This window comes from Adiantum capillus-veneris, chromosome 18 (genome assembly GCF_014529385.1).
Source record: "Adiantum capillus-veneris isolate H3 chromosome 18, ASM1452938v2, whole genome shotgun sequence".
NCBI lineage: Eukaryota > Viridiplantae > Streptophyta > Polypodiopsida > Polypodiales > Pteridaceae > Adiantum > Adiantum capillus-veneris.
The window spans coordinates 10,125,347-10,140,366 of NC_140948.1; the positions used below are offsets into that span (position 1 = coordinate 10,125,347).

The 15,020-nt window shown below is 40.6% G+C and overlaps 1 pseudogene; it reads left to right on the forward strand.

The window, feature by feature from the left end:
• Positions 1–1,163: 1,163 nt before the first annotated feature.
• On the forward strand, positions 1,164–3,927 carry LOC147435218 (uncharacterized; annotated as a pseudogene).
• Positions 3,928–15,020: the final 11,093 nt, after the last annotated feature.

Genomic DNA, 15,020 nt, shown 5'->3' on the forward strand with positions numbered 1-15,020 from the left:
GCCCATATTTAATAGGCCTTGGAAGATGGACCATTGGTTAATTGGAGGGGAAGGTGCAAATTGTTTGATGGGTAAAAGAGAAAGGCTCCATATGATGTGGGGGTGCAATCTTGACCATTGGATCTTACACAAGATTAAGGGTAGAGGTTGAAAGGCGCCATTTGAAGTGGGGGGTCAATCTCGGCCTTTGGATCTCGATCAAGATCAAGGGAGGAGGTGAAAAGGCGCATTTTGAAGAGAGGGGAGCTTATCCTAGCCACTAGATCTCACTCAATATGAAGGGTTGAGGTTGAAAAGCGCCTTTGATGATATCCATTGGATGAAAAAAGGATCTAATGGTTGAGATTGAAGCCCACCCCCCCTTTCCCCCTCCCCAAATTCAAATTACATTGTACCATCATGTCATCTTCACTTTTCCAACTGTCACCTCACTGCCACACCCCCTTTTCCAGGTTTTAAAGGCTTGTAAGAGCATGGTATTCTCCTCTAAAAGGTTGTTTTGACTTAGGCAAACCAAGGGAAGGAGGGGACAAACTATGACACACCTAGCTCCTCCTAGTTGTAGAGTGTGTCCACCACCATCTTCCTATTGGCTGGCCTCTAATTAACCTTAATCCCAAAGGGCCCCTAGAGGGTCCATATTTCTCCTAATGCTCTTGTTTGAAGATGTGTGCACTTCAAAATTGTTTTTTTGAAGAGTTATTTGGTGAAGGTGGAAGCTCTTTCTCTCAAGTGCATTGGTCGGCCTGTGTTGTAAATCCATCATAGGGTGAGTGCTTCCTAATTTTCATGGCGGTCTTTTGGGTGGGTGTGTGTTGGTAAATTCCCAAGAGATCACTTGTTTTTGAGTTATGATTTTGTTGAGGTTCTTTTGCTACCATTTGTGGTGCTAATCTTGTGTCTTGAGCACTATTGGGAGACATTGCTATAGAGGTGCCCCCTTGCTCTTGTTTTCCCAACAGTGTTTTGGTGCCTGCCAATGAGGGTTACCTTCAATCTTGATGGTGTAGACACAAAACTGCAGCCATCATCAAGCTCAATGATTCCTTGTTGAGGATGAATGATGGGATGAAACAATTGAAGCTAAGCAGGCTAGAAGATTTGGGGACATGCATTACATGAGGTTTTTCTCTCTCAAGAAAGAGCTAGAGGTTCTTGAGGATATGGTTCTGGATGCAAAGGAAGAGAAGTTCTTGTTCATTGGTACCCTTCCAGGATGTTTGGGCATTGAAGTTGCTTGCATTGAATTTTTGGGTGTGAAAGGAATTGTTGATTTCTTGAAGCAAGGAAGATGGTTGGACGATGTCAATCAATCGTCTACTTCTTCATGCATTTTACAGAAGAGCTCTTCTGTCACTACTGATGATTTTAGCAATGCTAATGAGGTTGAGTCACATGTAGAAGACGAGGTTCTCTCTCTTGATGATGTAGATATTGATGAGTAACTAGTTGTGTGCAAGAAATACTGTGAAAGAAAAGACCTTGGAGTGCACATTAGAATATTTCGGAGGTCATTTGGAGGGCCTTGTAAGAAATTGTATTTCTCTCTCTAGAAACTTTTTTTAAAATGCACTTGCACCTTGTGAGTACGTCCAAAAGGACAACCAGACACTTTAAAAAGTAGATTTATATTCCCAATCGTCCTTGAAAATGGTCACTTTTTTATTTAATGCGAGCGTCTTTTTCAGGAGGCAGGTGCGGTGCATTCAAGGCAGCTTACGTCATCACTGAAAGTTGAAAAGTCACAAGCTGTCAAATAGTGATAGATTTTGAGGCTTTTGACACCACCAATGCGTCTGGAACGCCAAAATACCCTCAAAACGAATGTCTACTTGTCTCATTCCGACATCCAGAGAGGCAAAAAATGTCAAAAAACCCCAAAAAATGGGCTTTTTACTTAAGGCACGCGAGGAGGCATTCTAAAATGCTAGAATGCCCCTCTGCGCGCCGTTAGTACAAAGCTCCTTTTAGATATTTTTGGACAATTATCTTTCAAGAAAGCCTACCCATGTTTCATTGCACTTTTGCACCATGCTCTCTCTCTCTCTCTCTCTCTCTCTCTCTCTCTCTCCTTTCTATAGCCTAGCATATTTAAAGAGAGAGAGAGTGAGAGACTCCCATTACTAACGGCGCGCGTGGAGCATGTTTTGACCTCAAAAAACACCTCCTCGCGTCGTTAGTATAAGGTAACAGAAAGACTCTCTCTCTCTCTTTCCCCCGCCTTACTTCCTCTCTCTATAACACTCACACATACACACATAACACATACACTGGTGGATGCACAGTACTAAAGGCGCGCATAGAGACATGCACACCGGTTGTTCCTCTCTACGCGCGCCTTTAGTAGAGAGAGAGAGAGAGAGAGAGAGAGAGAGAGAGAGAGAGAGAGAGAGAGAGAGAGAGAGAGGTGTGTGTGTGTGTGTGTATGTTATATTTGTGTGTCTGTGTGTGTGTGTGTATGTTATATTTGTGTCTCTGTGTGTTTGTGTGTATGTTATATTTGTCTGTGTGTGTGTGTGTGTGTGTGTGTGTGTGTGTGTGTGATCAAATGCACTTTGTAGAATTGTAACAATGGGTGTGCGTGCTCACTCTTATAGACTCGAAATTATGATCTCTAAGGCTAAGATGATGAAGAAAAAACCTATGTGATAGATGGAGGCCTTTTTAGAGATTTTTTGACATTTTCCTCTCAAAAATCTCCCTAAAAGAGGAAAAAAGGGGCTTTTTACTAACGGCGCGCGATGAAGCATTCCAAAATTTTGGAATGCCCCCTCGCGCGCCGTTAGTAAAATGTTCTTTTAGGGGCTTTTGACATTCTTTGCCTCTTTGGATGTCGGAGCCAAGCAATTGGACATTCATTTCTAGGATATTTGGGCGTTCCGGACGCATTGACAGTATCAAAAGTTTCAAAATCTTTCACCACTTGATAGTTTTGTAACTTTTTGAATTCTAGTGAAGACGTAAGCCGTATCAAATGCACCGCATCTACCTTCTGAAAAAGGTGCTCGCATTAAATGAAAGAGAGTGATCGTCTTCAAGGACCACTAGTTTATTAAATGAGGAGAGGGACACCTTTTATATTTTTGTTAATATCAATCTATTTTTCTACGTAACGTAGGCTCTTCTCTCATTGGAGGAGCTTATTTTCCTCCCTCTTCCAAAAGGCCCTCCAAAAGACCTCCGAAATCTCCTAATGTGTATGACAAAGAGGGAAATGATATGGATGACTTAGTTCCATGTATGGATGCTCACAAAGTTAAGGCCTAATCTATCTCTATGTGTTTACATTATGTGTTTATGGGTGTTCTTATTTTTGATACAAATGACATGCATTTTGACATTATGGGTAATGCTTTTCCTCCGCCATCTTATGAGTTGACATGCTATCGTGATGACTTGTGGGAATGTGGACCCATTTGAGATGTTGAGATTGGTGTTGGTGACATTGGTTGGGATTCATGTTTGCTTACTAATTATGCTCAAGAGATGGCATGTAGTGAAAGTGATGATTATGAGACCTATGGGTATGATGATGGTAGTATTGATTGCGGCTTTGATGATACACAAGTTAAGATGGATGAGGAGATGCAAGTCAGGGTGTGTCATGCATTGTCAAGGGGGAAGAAGCTTATGAAAACCTCACATGCATGTGTGGATGTTGAAGAGGATTGTAGCTTGGAAAGTTGTAATAGCCACAATGACATGGATACAATGGATTTTTAGTCTTGGCTTGATGTGAGTGATGCATCTCATGATGGCGAGAATGTTGATCCATGGTAATTTTGTTTGTATGACATGTACGTTGATGGTTGGAGCTCACTAGTGATTGATGATTGTTCTGATGACTTTGAAGGATGCCATTATGTGTGCACGATGGATGCAAGGGATAATACTTTTCCATTTGATTGTGGTAGGCGTATATGGTGATGATTCCTTTGCACATGATGTATCTTTGTACATAAGATTTTGCATAGTCTACTGTTGAGCATGAATGCTCTAGCAGATTGGGGGTTTGGCAAACTATGTTGCGCACATTTCTGACAGCCCGGTTTTTGTAGATTTGTACATAGGGACATGACGCCCGATGTCAAAAGAGTGTGTGGGATTTATTTTTGTGGGGTTTTTAGCTTGCTTTAGCAAAGACATGTACATGCACTGCAAGCGCAGGGGGGGTTCACTATGTGTAAAACTACCATATCATGTGCGTTCAAGACATGTTTGTAAAACCCCTTATCTGTGAATTTTGTTAAGAATATAATGTACCCTTTTCTTTTAAAATTTGTATGTTTTTTTCAAATTTGAAAAAATAATGCCCTTATGTATATATACTTCTATAAGTTTCAATAACTTTAGATACCCTTCTGTTAAACTCATGTGATAGGTTACATTTTTATTAGGTGACCTACTCGGGACTACAAGTCGCTAGTTTAGTGATAGCTGTTCGACTACTCTAAGTGCTCGTGAGTGAGTTTTTTGAAGGGAGACTTGTATATAAATAAAACTCATGTACAAACTAAGAAACTTTCAGTCAAATATAAGAAATTTGCATGTTTTGGGTCGTTGTGGCTTATTGATGCTTTTGGATGCAGTTTTTTGCCCTCGACTAGCCTTCCTACGCATACTTAGGCCATGGCAGCTTGCTGTTCGCACCAATTTTTCACATAGAGGTACATAGAATTGAAATTTGTGGTCCTTAAATATTTTGTTGTAGAAAATGCACAAAAGTTTTGAAGCTTGAAAGCGTCCCTTTTGGAGTTGTGGTTTGGGAGATATAGTCTATTTCCCATAGCGCACAAGATATGGCGTCTTGCAGGCAATTTGGTGTATGGTAGTTTGTGGAAGCTCTCTTGTTTGGAGATGTGTGTACACTTCAAAATTGTGTTTTTGAAGAGTTATTTGGTGAATGTGTAATCTCTTTCTCTCAAGTGCATTGGTCGCTGTTGTTGTAAATTCATGCCAGGGTAAGTGCTTCCTACTTTTCATGGTGGTCTTTTGGGTGGGCGTGTGCTGATAAATTCCCAAGAAATCACTTGTCTTCGAGTTGTGGTTTTGTTGAGGTTTTTTTGATACCATTTGTGGTACTGAGCTTGTGTCTTGAGAGCGTTATTGGGAGACATTTCTGTAGAGGTGCCCCTTGCTCTTGTTTTCCCAACAATGTATAAGATAAGATCACAAAATCTGCATGCCATATATGGTGAACATTGTAATTGAGGACATCAAGAATATCACGAGTGTGTTTTACCAATGATAAATGCAAGAAGGATGCTCAACAAACGTCCAAAGATGTGAGGGACATCACCCAAAAAAGCAACAAAAAGTAGACGATTAAAATAAAAGAGTCCTCAAAATAGAGTGATGTGAAACTGACATGAGACTCAAGATTGACAACCGCAATATGAATAGCCAAATGCTAAATTTTCTCAAAAAAATTAACGCCAAAATTAGAAAAACAAATCGCGGACCTTTCACGAAGATGCACGAGGACAAAACCTGTATCAAGCTCGATTGTAGTAAGAACAAAATCAATTTCTGCTGCAAACCCTCGACTCAAATTGAGGATCATGAGAAGACGACAATTTTTGGATGAGAAGAGCCATTGCCCTATGCTTCATGGCACTTTTCCCGTTTCTCCAAATTTTGAGTAGAAGACACTCGAAAATTGAGATGAAGTTGGGGGTGTCAAAACACAAATCAAGAAGCAAACGTAATCAACGATGCATCGTATATCAATTAGCAGTCAACGACACACAAAAAAATATCATATTCTTCTTAACACAAAACAACCACAGTTAACAAGAATCAATCCTCCAAAGTAAAACTTATAGCAATTATGAATCTTACATGCAAATCGCATACACATACTCTATTTTGTCACATGAATTGAATCATCTAGTGATCGTTACCGCTCTGATACCATGTTGAGATGTGGAGAGAAAGAGAGAGAGACAAAACAAGAGACACACCATGTATTCTCCCAAAGACTGATTCATATTGAGGACAAGATAAAAATATATAATTGAGACCAAGTTGAGTAGAGTGAGCCATATATAGCTCCAACAGCCTTCTCTTCTTTAATCTCTAAGTTTTTTTTCCCCTTCCATAGCATCATGTTTGTCTTCCCCTTCAGAGTCATGGTATTTTTCTTCCTTGTCGTGTTCTTTGTCAGAACTTTCTAATCAATTTTCTCTTTAACCGTGTGGCCGGGGACTTGCAACTCAAGTCTCCTCCTCTTCCTATTCAGTGTTCATATCAGCTATCAACCAAGGGTTTTGATATAGGACACCTGGTATATTGTCAAACATCCCAACAACATGATATGATATTTATGTAATTACCTCAAGGGCCCCTATATAAGACACACCATTGTCCTTTTTTGTGCCCCTCTTCAATGGAGTTCAAAAGCTCATGAGATCTCTGCAGATCTACTCAGCACGGCTCCATTTCATAGAGCAATAGTAATCCTAGTTTCCAATTGGCTTCCCCTGTGCCTGGATATTTGGCCACATCATATGTTTCTTCTTGCACGAGTTTAATCTCTTATGCCTAGTTATTAGCATTCTTCAAGATTCCACAAAAAATTATAACATGGCTCTCTCCAAGTTTAGCTTCAAAAACATAGGTTTTCTTACCACATCAGTGGAGGTTGAATGTAGCGTTTGGTGGTACAAAACTGGTTGTCCTTGACAATACCTTTCACAAATATTTGTAATGTAATTTATCAAAGTACCAAAAGAAATTACTTACCATATTACATATCATTGGATACATCTTTGAAGCAAGAACATAGAAATACAGTTTTTGGTAAGTTTGGACACAAACTAAAAAAATCTTACCACTCCCCACTTTTTCATTAGTAAGTATATTGTGCTTTCAAATGATATTAAAAATTTACATTGAGATATCTATGAAGGTGTGGTGCATTCATGATGCATGGAGGGAAGTAGGGCGTAAGGGCCGCAAGTACCAGGGGGGTGGTCGATTGCCAGCTACAAGTAGTACCTCAAGTGAAGCTCACTGTGTTGCCTAGATGGAAAATATCTCAACACATTAACTTGCCACCTCCGAAAACTCTTTTGACACTCCACCAAGAAGGATGTCGAGGAAAAAATCTTTTGTTGCTTCTCCTCCACCCCACAAAAGGGTCCGCAACAACCTGTTTAAGCCACATTAAAATTAAAAGATCCCCAAGCACATCACCGTTGCAATTGGAAAATCTCTTTTGTAAGTTACGTACCTAAACAAAGCAGCGAGGCTTGCATCTGACCACCCGTACACTGATTGCAGATTCAAAAACGACAGACAAGTATGAAGCACATATATTTTGGCACCTTCATAGATTGGTTGACGTGCCAACTTTCTCAACATGTCTTTACGAGATAGGTGCACGGCTTCTGGTGGTGCTTTGTTAGCGTCCTCCTCCCTTGTTTGGAAGAAGGCATCCAGCATCTCCTCCATGCCGTCGTCTTCTGTCTGTAAGCCCTCCTCTGCTTCCATCCTTGGCTCTAGATTGGTCGGACCTTCACGCATAATCCTTTTTGTCTCTCTCTCATATGTAGGTGTTATGTCACGAAAATCAATGCCCGTTCCGTAGGAGTCGTATCATAGATTCTGTACGATTTCTCTAGCAAACTCTTCGTACTTGTGCACATGCTCATTACATTTCTTATACTTGCGCATGATTTGATACTTGCAGAGCATGCACGAGCATGCAATCTTTTCCTCCATGTTAGTTGATGACGTTGCCATCTACAATGATTATGAATGTCGTTTTAATATATATACTCCTCACAATGTAAACTACCTCGTATTCTCTAGCCTTGCCCGATCTCTGCACACCTCAGTCCAGAGGGGTAGATAGTTCAGGACCACCGGGTCAAAATCTCGTCTTTATTGGTCAAATCCTATAGGTGTAGACACATACGTGCTCTCCCAAGTGTACATGACAATGCATGTAGCGGGCAAAACCTCTTAATAGTTCCATAGTTTCTTCTAGAGGGAGAGAGAGAGAGATAGAGAGAGTTTCTGTCCTTTTCACACAATTGGTCAGCCAAGCTAACTCTTTCATGCCGACTTTCTCTATCTACTACTCTCTCTCTCTCTCTCTCTCTCTCTCTCTCTCTCTCCATCTCCATAGCTATCTCTAGTTAATTCTCTCTCTTTCTCTACCTCTGTCTCTGGCTCTCTCTCTCTCTCTCTCTCTCTCTCTCTCTCTCTCTCTCTCTCTCTCTCTCTCTCTCTCTCTCTCTCTCTCTCTATTTCCCTATCTCTTTCTCTCTCTCTATATATATCACTCTCTATCTCTCTCTCTCTCTCTCTCTCTCTCTCTCTCTCTCTCTCTCTCTCTCTCTCTCTCTCTCTCTCTCTTCTCTCTCTCTCTCTCTCTCTCTCTCTCTCTCTCTCTCTCTCTCTCTCTCGCTATTTCCCTATCTCTTTCTCTCTCTCTCTCTATATATATCAATCTCTCTCTCTCTCTATATATATATATATCAATCTCTCTCTCTCTCTCTCTCTCTCTCTCTCTCTCTCTCTCTCTCTCTCTCTCTCTCTATATATATATCTCTATATCTCTCTCCTCTCTCTCTATTCTCTCTCCTCTCTCTACTTATATATCCCTATCTCTCTCTATATTTCTCTCCCTCTCTCTCTCTATCTCCCTCTCTCTCTCTCTCTCTATCTCTCTCTCTATTTCCCTCTCTCTCTCTCTCCTCACACACACATCTCTCTCTCTCTCTCCTCTCTCTCTCTCTCTCTCTCTCTCTCTCTCTCTCTCTCTTTAATTTCTTACACACATACACACACACACACATTTCTCTCTCTCTTTCTCTCTTTAATTTCCTACACAAACACACACATCTCTCTCTCTCTCTCTCTCTCTCTCTCTCGTTTCTTACACACATACACACACATTTATCTCTCTCTCTTTGATTTCCTACACACACACACACACATTTCTCTCTCTCTCTCTCTCTCTCTCCTACACACACACACACGATGTATCTTGTGAGAGCACACACTCTCTCTCTCTCTCTCTCTCTCTCTCTCTCACACACACACACACACACACACACACACACACACACACACACACACACACACACGATGTAGCTTGAGAGAGAGAGAGAGGGGGGGGGGGGGGGAGAGATCAATAATACCTGCGCAACTGGTTTCTAAGGGAAGATCTATGTGCGCGCTTGTAGACGAAAATGACCGCCTGTGCACGGATTTGGTTTTTTTTTCCTAAAATTTTTCTCGTCGAAATACGCATGGAAACACTTACCTTTCGACAGGCATTGCCACACGCATTTCCACCCATCTAACGACGCGTGTATTGATGAGTAGCATGCCCGTTGAAAGGCAAGTGGTGATAGCCATTTTTCGGCTTTCCATAATTGCCATAGTAAGCTACCTCACCCTATCAAATCACTCAAACATTTTGGTTATCCCTACCATTTCACTGTACATAGGCGTGTGTGAGTTAGGGACTTTCTCCATAATTTCTTAAAAACCCTCAGCTAGCTAGTCACTGGGCTAGTTAAGCCAAAAAAAGAAAATAAAATAAAAAATATAAGTATATTATGGCCCATTTGTGTCTAAATATTTCATTGTATATATGGCCTAAATAAAAGTATTTTTCATAATTATTTTGGAATTTATTTAAATATTTCTACCTATGGTGTGTTATTTATGTTATGTACATTGAGTCACCATTACCATATTTTTTCTTACCATTTTGCATACTCTTTATTCCATATAAAAATAATTTCATGCAAGATTCTCTTATTTTTGGTGTAACTCCATCCCAACAAAAATCCAAAAAAACTAGTTTTATTTATGTGTATATTTTTTCACTATTGTGATTTTTCCTTCCTACATCTATTCTCTTTTACTCTCATAAATTAGAACACAAAAAATATTCATCTTTTTATGGTAGACTTATAATGAGAGAGATTTATTTTGACCCCTTTATATTTTTTCCACCTATATTATTTATATTTGACATGTACATATTTTTTTAGACCCTTCAATATTTGATTTTCTTAGTTGTACTATTCACTTATATCATGATCTCAACAATATCTTCAAGTATAGACCTACCAAATAAGGTCAAGGGTATGTGGAATGCATGCATGCACCATGGGGAGCTCACTCTTGGAGATATTCAAAAGAATCATCCAAAGAAGGACCTCACAAGGATCTTGTGCAGTGGAAAAAACAGTCGTTTTTTTGAATTTTTGAAGATCACATGCTCCCCGAATTTGAAAAGGTGATACAAACAAAAGTTGTAGCTCGTGAGATGAACTTTCACCTTAAAGTTTTTCATTTTTTTTTTAGCTACGAGCTACGAGCTGTGAGCTATGATTTTATTGGTGGACCCTAGTTTGCCCATGCTTTGCAGCCACACTCCCTCTTCCACTTTATCATTTTCCTCTTTCACACACACTCCTCCCTCTCCTTCCCACTCCCAAACCTACGACTCCCATGTCCTAATTCACCCTCTTCACCATTGCCACATCTCTCACACCTCCATAGCCTTCATCCTCCATTTCTACACCCTATGTGTCCCCCTTTCTCTCTACATATATGTCCATATTACCATACTCTCTTCAACTTTGTAAAGAACTTCAAAAAATCAGCAAAAACCCAAACATAACCTCTGCAAATGAAGGCTTTTATCATGAATTTTTCAAGGTTTGAAATAACATAGCTTCATTGACACGTGCTGCTTCGCCATGGTGACTGCTTCTTCTTCCGGTGCTCTAAAGAGGTGTATGTCAACTTCTCCAAAGCTTCAACCTCTCTTTACAAGCTCATCCCTTCTCTAACTTTTCTCATCATATATCTCACCATTTGGTGAATGATTTTGTAAATATTTTTTAGTGATAATTAGTAACTACTAACCACTAACCTTATTGTAAAATACACCCTCTACTAGAGTAGGCACTCCCCAATTATTCACTCAATCCTCTCTCCTATCATCCTCAATAATTCTCTTCCCTTGAGCCCACATCCATGTGACTCAAAGGACAAGAGAGACCCACCCTCATTAAAAATAAAAATAAAAAATGCATAATCTTTTATTCATTCAAATAAACTTGATTAGGCCTAATCCTAATCGGGGCTTCTAAAACGTATAAATAGAGCCCTTCTCTCCCTTGTAAATCATCACATGATCACACTACACCACAACATTCTCAACACATAACACACCACTCTTCAAGCCTAGTTGTGTAGAGTGTGTGCATCGTGAGTGCTCTATTCCATCATTACACATAGGTGCATGGAGAAGTTTGAAGTTAGTTATGCCATCTAGAGGAGTGGAGTCTATGCCATACTCTTCACCACACTTGTAGCCTACTCTTGTGCATAAATAAGATTTATAGTTTTTGGTGCAATTGTATGCTGTAACTACGAGTCTTCTCTCCAAATTGACTTGATAAGTTGGCTCATCAGGTGGTCGAAGGTATATTGTCCTTGACGTTTGTTGTGCCATTTCATGCTTGGTGGTTTGAGGGCTTGTTGAAGTTTTTGCCTAAAAGGTGAATTGTAAGAGGGTGCTCGGTGAGAGGGCTCCCGTAACCCTCAGACAATTTGTGTATTGGTAACAAGGTCAAGTTTTGTGTTGTCTCTCTATTTCTCATCAAGTTTTGTGTGTATCTAGTCTTTAAGGTTAAGACTGAGTTGCTCAAGTTGATTTGTGCTCTTTACCTCTCTCTGGCGTGGTGAATGTTTGTGTTTGGTGTGTGTGGCTATCTTGCATTCCTCTCTCTTTGTGCGTTTGAGTACAAGGAGATATCACGTGCGTCCTAGTTCGCATCTACAACTAGGTGGTGCCCCTTTTCTTTTTTGGTTTCTGGCTGTGGGTTGTTGTTGTCTCTGATTGTGCTTGCCCCAGCTCCAATTGAGCAGCACGGGAGCCTCGAAGGGTGTTTAGAGGCCGCTCTTCTTGTTGCCCGCCCCGGACCGCCTCAAATTGGTGCCCCCACTGAGGACGGTTTGTGTATGTTTTGTGTAGGCTCAACCTTTAGCATAATCAAGTAGCTTGCATGAATCACAAGAATTTGTATGATCCCTTCATTCCCATTGCAAGGCAAAAGGTACACATAATTGCTAGTACTAAGTTGCAATTTCAGCGAGTAATTCATAGAATTTTAGGTCCTCTTAGGATGACCGAGATAAACGCTTTAGTAAATCCTTTTATTTTGCCTCTCATTAGGTACGACCTTAGTTTCGACGTCTATATTTTTGTTTTGTTTTAAGCATTAGGTCATGCATAGACAATGGATAATGGCCCAAGAATAGAGGTTTTCCCCTTTCATTTCACTCCACACATTAGAATAAACATTGCAATTAGTAGAAAAATCCATTTTCAACAACGTATGGTGTTCATGTTTGGTGCCCAAAGAGTAGGAGAAATTCTCGCATCACCAAACCCTGTCATCCTACCTCTTATTGATTATCATAGGTCATTTGATATGAATATTTTTATTTTGTTGTAGAATAGATTGCAATTTAGAAAAAATTATTGTGTAGATTTTTTAAGAAAGAAAAACAAAAATGTGTTCTCACTTTGAAACCGATTCAATGGAGGCCCAACGCCAAATGTCCGGATATCCTCTTTTCTTTGGAGAGCCTGGAGAGGATGCAGAATTATTTTTAGCAAATTTCAAGATGTCTTGTCTTATCAAGAGGATAGTGACTGATCAAGAACGTGTAGAGATGTTTGAGGTGGTCCTTAGGAAAGATGCTAGCACTTGGTTTGACTCTTTGCCTAAGGAAGTTAAAGGGAATTACACGGAAGTTGTGAATCATTTCAAGAGATACTTATTTGATCCCCAAAACGCTCAAAAGCTATGGCAAGACATTGTTTCTCATAAGCAAAAAGACTTAGATGACTACTACTTGTACAAGAAAGAGTTTCTACGTCTTTGGGATGTATGGGTGAGAAATGTTACTAACCTTGGTGATGGTGCAGAGTTCCTAAAGAAGGAGAGGTTCATAGCCGGACTCTTTCCTGACCTTAAGATAAAAGTTGAGGCGGGTGCACCTGCTACCTTTGATGCAGCTGAAACTAGGGCTGCTGAGAAATATAGAAAACTCAAGTGCTTAAGGGGGGAGGTTCCAATAGAAGGTCTTAGACCCAAAGGTAAGTCACAAGCATAAACATCTAGGGAACTTCCTGAGGTAACATGGGAAGTGATTGAGAAGTTAAATGAATCTTTAAGAAGCTTGTCAATTCACCTTGCACAAGCTGTAGGTCCAAAGAGACAAGCAAAGAAGTCTGAAGAGCGAGATTCACGACCTAGGATATTCTTGCAATGTTGGAATTGATGTGAGTCTGGACATGGGATGTATAATTGTCCTTGGCCCCGTGGGGAGCCAGGCAGACCTAACTTGAATTACCCAGTGATGAATGCAGGAGAAGGAACTAGTCAGCAACCACAGTTTCTACAAAGGCCAAATGGAGCAAGACCACCTCCACAAGGAGTGGAAGGAGTTCCACCTTTGCCAGACCCAAATGTGCATGTAGGAGAGGTGACAAACTCAAATGAGGTTGACATGGAAGCAAATGGCATTAAGCATGGCCTAGGAAAAGGTAAAGAGAAAGAAGGTGTCACATCACAAAGTGACCATGGACGAGAAAAGAAGGCAAAGAAGACCAAGGAAGCTAAGAGGACTCGACGTCGTATCAATCTCCAAGACTTCCCTCTTGGACATGGTATGGCTCCATACAACCTATTGGAAGACATGAGAGGTAAGGGTCCTGATATCTCATGGCCTCAGTTTCTTGCATTATGCCCACAAGTTAGGAGGGATTTAACAAAGGCAGTTAGCACTAGGAGAAAGGTAAAAGAGAGTGTGGCTGTTGTAAAAATTGCACATGCTGAAATGAATGAGGATATTACACCTGTGCTAGATTGTTACATCAAAGGAAGATTGGTTAGGAAAGGTCTAGTTGATGGGGGTGCACAAATTTGCATCATGACAGAGGGACTCATGCAAAAACTAGGCATGCACATCCATGAGACACCTAAAATTAAAGTCAAGATGGCAAACAATAGCAAAACTAGGTGTGTAGGCATTTGTAAAAATGTCTCTGTGGAGGCCTTTGGCATTAAGAAGGCAGTGGATTTCTATGTCATGTCTACAAAAGGAAATGGTTACCCATTTATCCTAGGGAGACCATGGCTAATGAAAATGCGAGCTTTGCAGGATTGGGAGAGTGGAAAGCTAATTTGCAGGAATGACAATCATAAGAAGGTTGTCTTTGACATGAAGGAGCAACGCCAAGAGGAGCTCCATGAAGGCTAGACCGATAGCACTTCAGAAGGAGAAAATAGTGGCAGCATTACTGAAGAGGAGTCTTCCATCGAAGTCATGGGGGTAAGGTTTAATACAAACAACCAAGAGACCTCTTGCCCAGGTTTGGAAGAGGTAGGTTCCCAAGAGAACCAAAATGTGCAAGATGAAGGAATGTTAGAAGGTATGTTGTCTACAACACTTACAAAGGACGAAAGAGAGGAGTTCAAATCTATGCTAAGGAAATTTCCTAGGCTTTTCGCTAAAGACTACACCGATGTGTGTGGAGTAGATTCTGTTCAACACAAAATTGAGTTGAAGCCAGAGGCCACACCTAAGGTTCAAAAGCTACGAAGGCTAGGAGTCATCAAGGAGCAGGCTTTACTCAAGGAGGTAAGAAAGCTTCTAGCAGAAGGTTTCATTTATCCAGTGGAGAATTCAGAGTGGGTCTCTCCCGTTGTTGTCACTCCTAGAAAAATGGCAAGTGGAGGGTGTGTGTGGATTACCGTCCACTTAATGAGGCAACAAAAAGAGATCACTTTCCCCTCCCATTTCACGATGAGATACTAAATGAGGTAGCTGGTCATGAAAAGTACACTGTGTGTGATGGCTACTCGGGTTACTTTCAAATAGGTGTTGCATTGGAAGATCAATTGAAAACAACCTTCATCACTCCTTGGGGTTGTTATGCTTTTAGAGTCATGCCATTTGGCCTGAAAAAA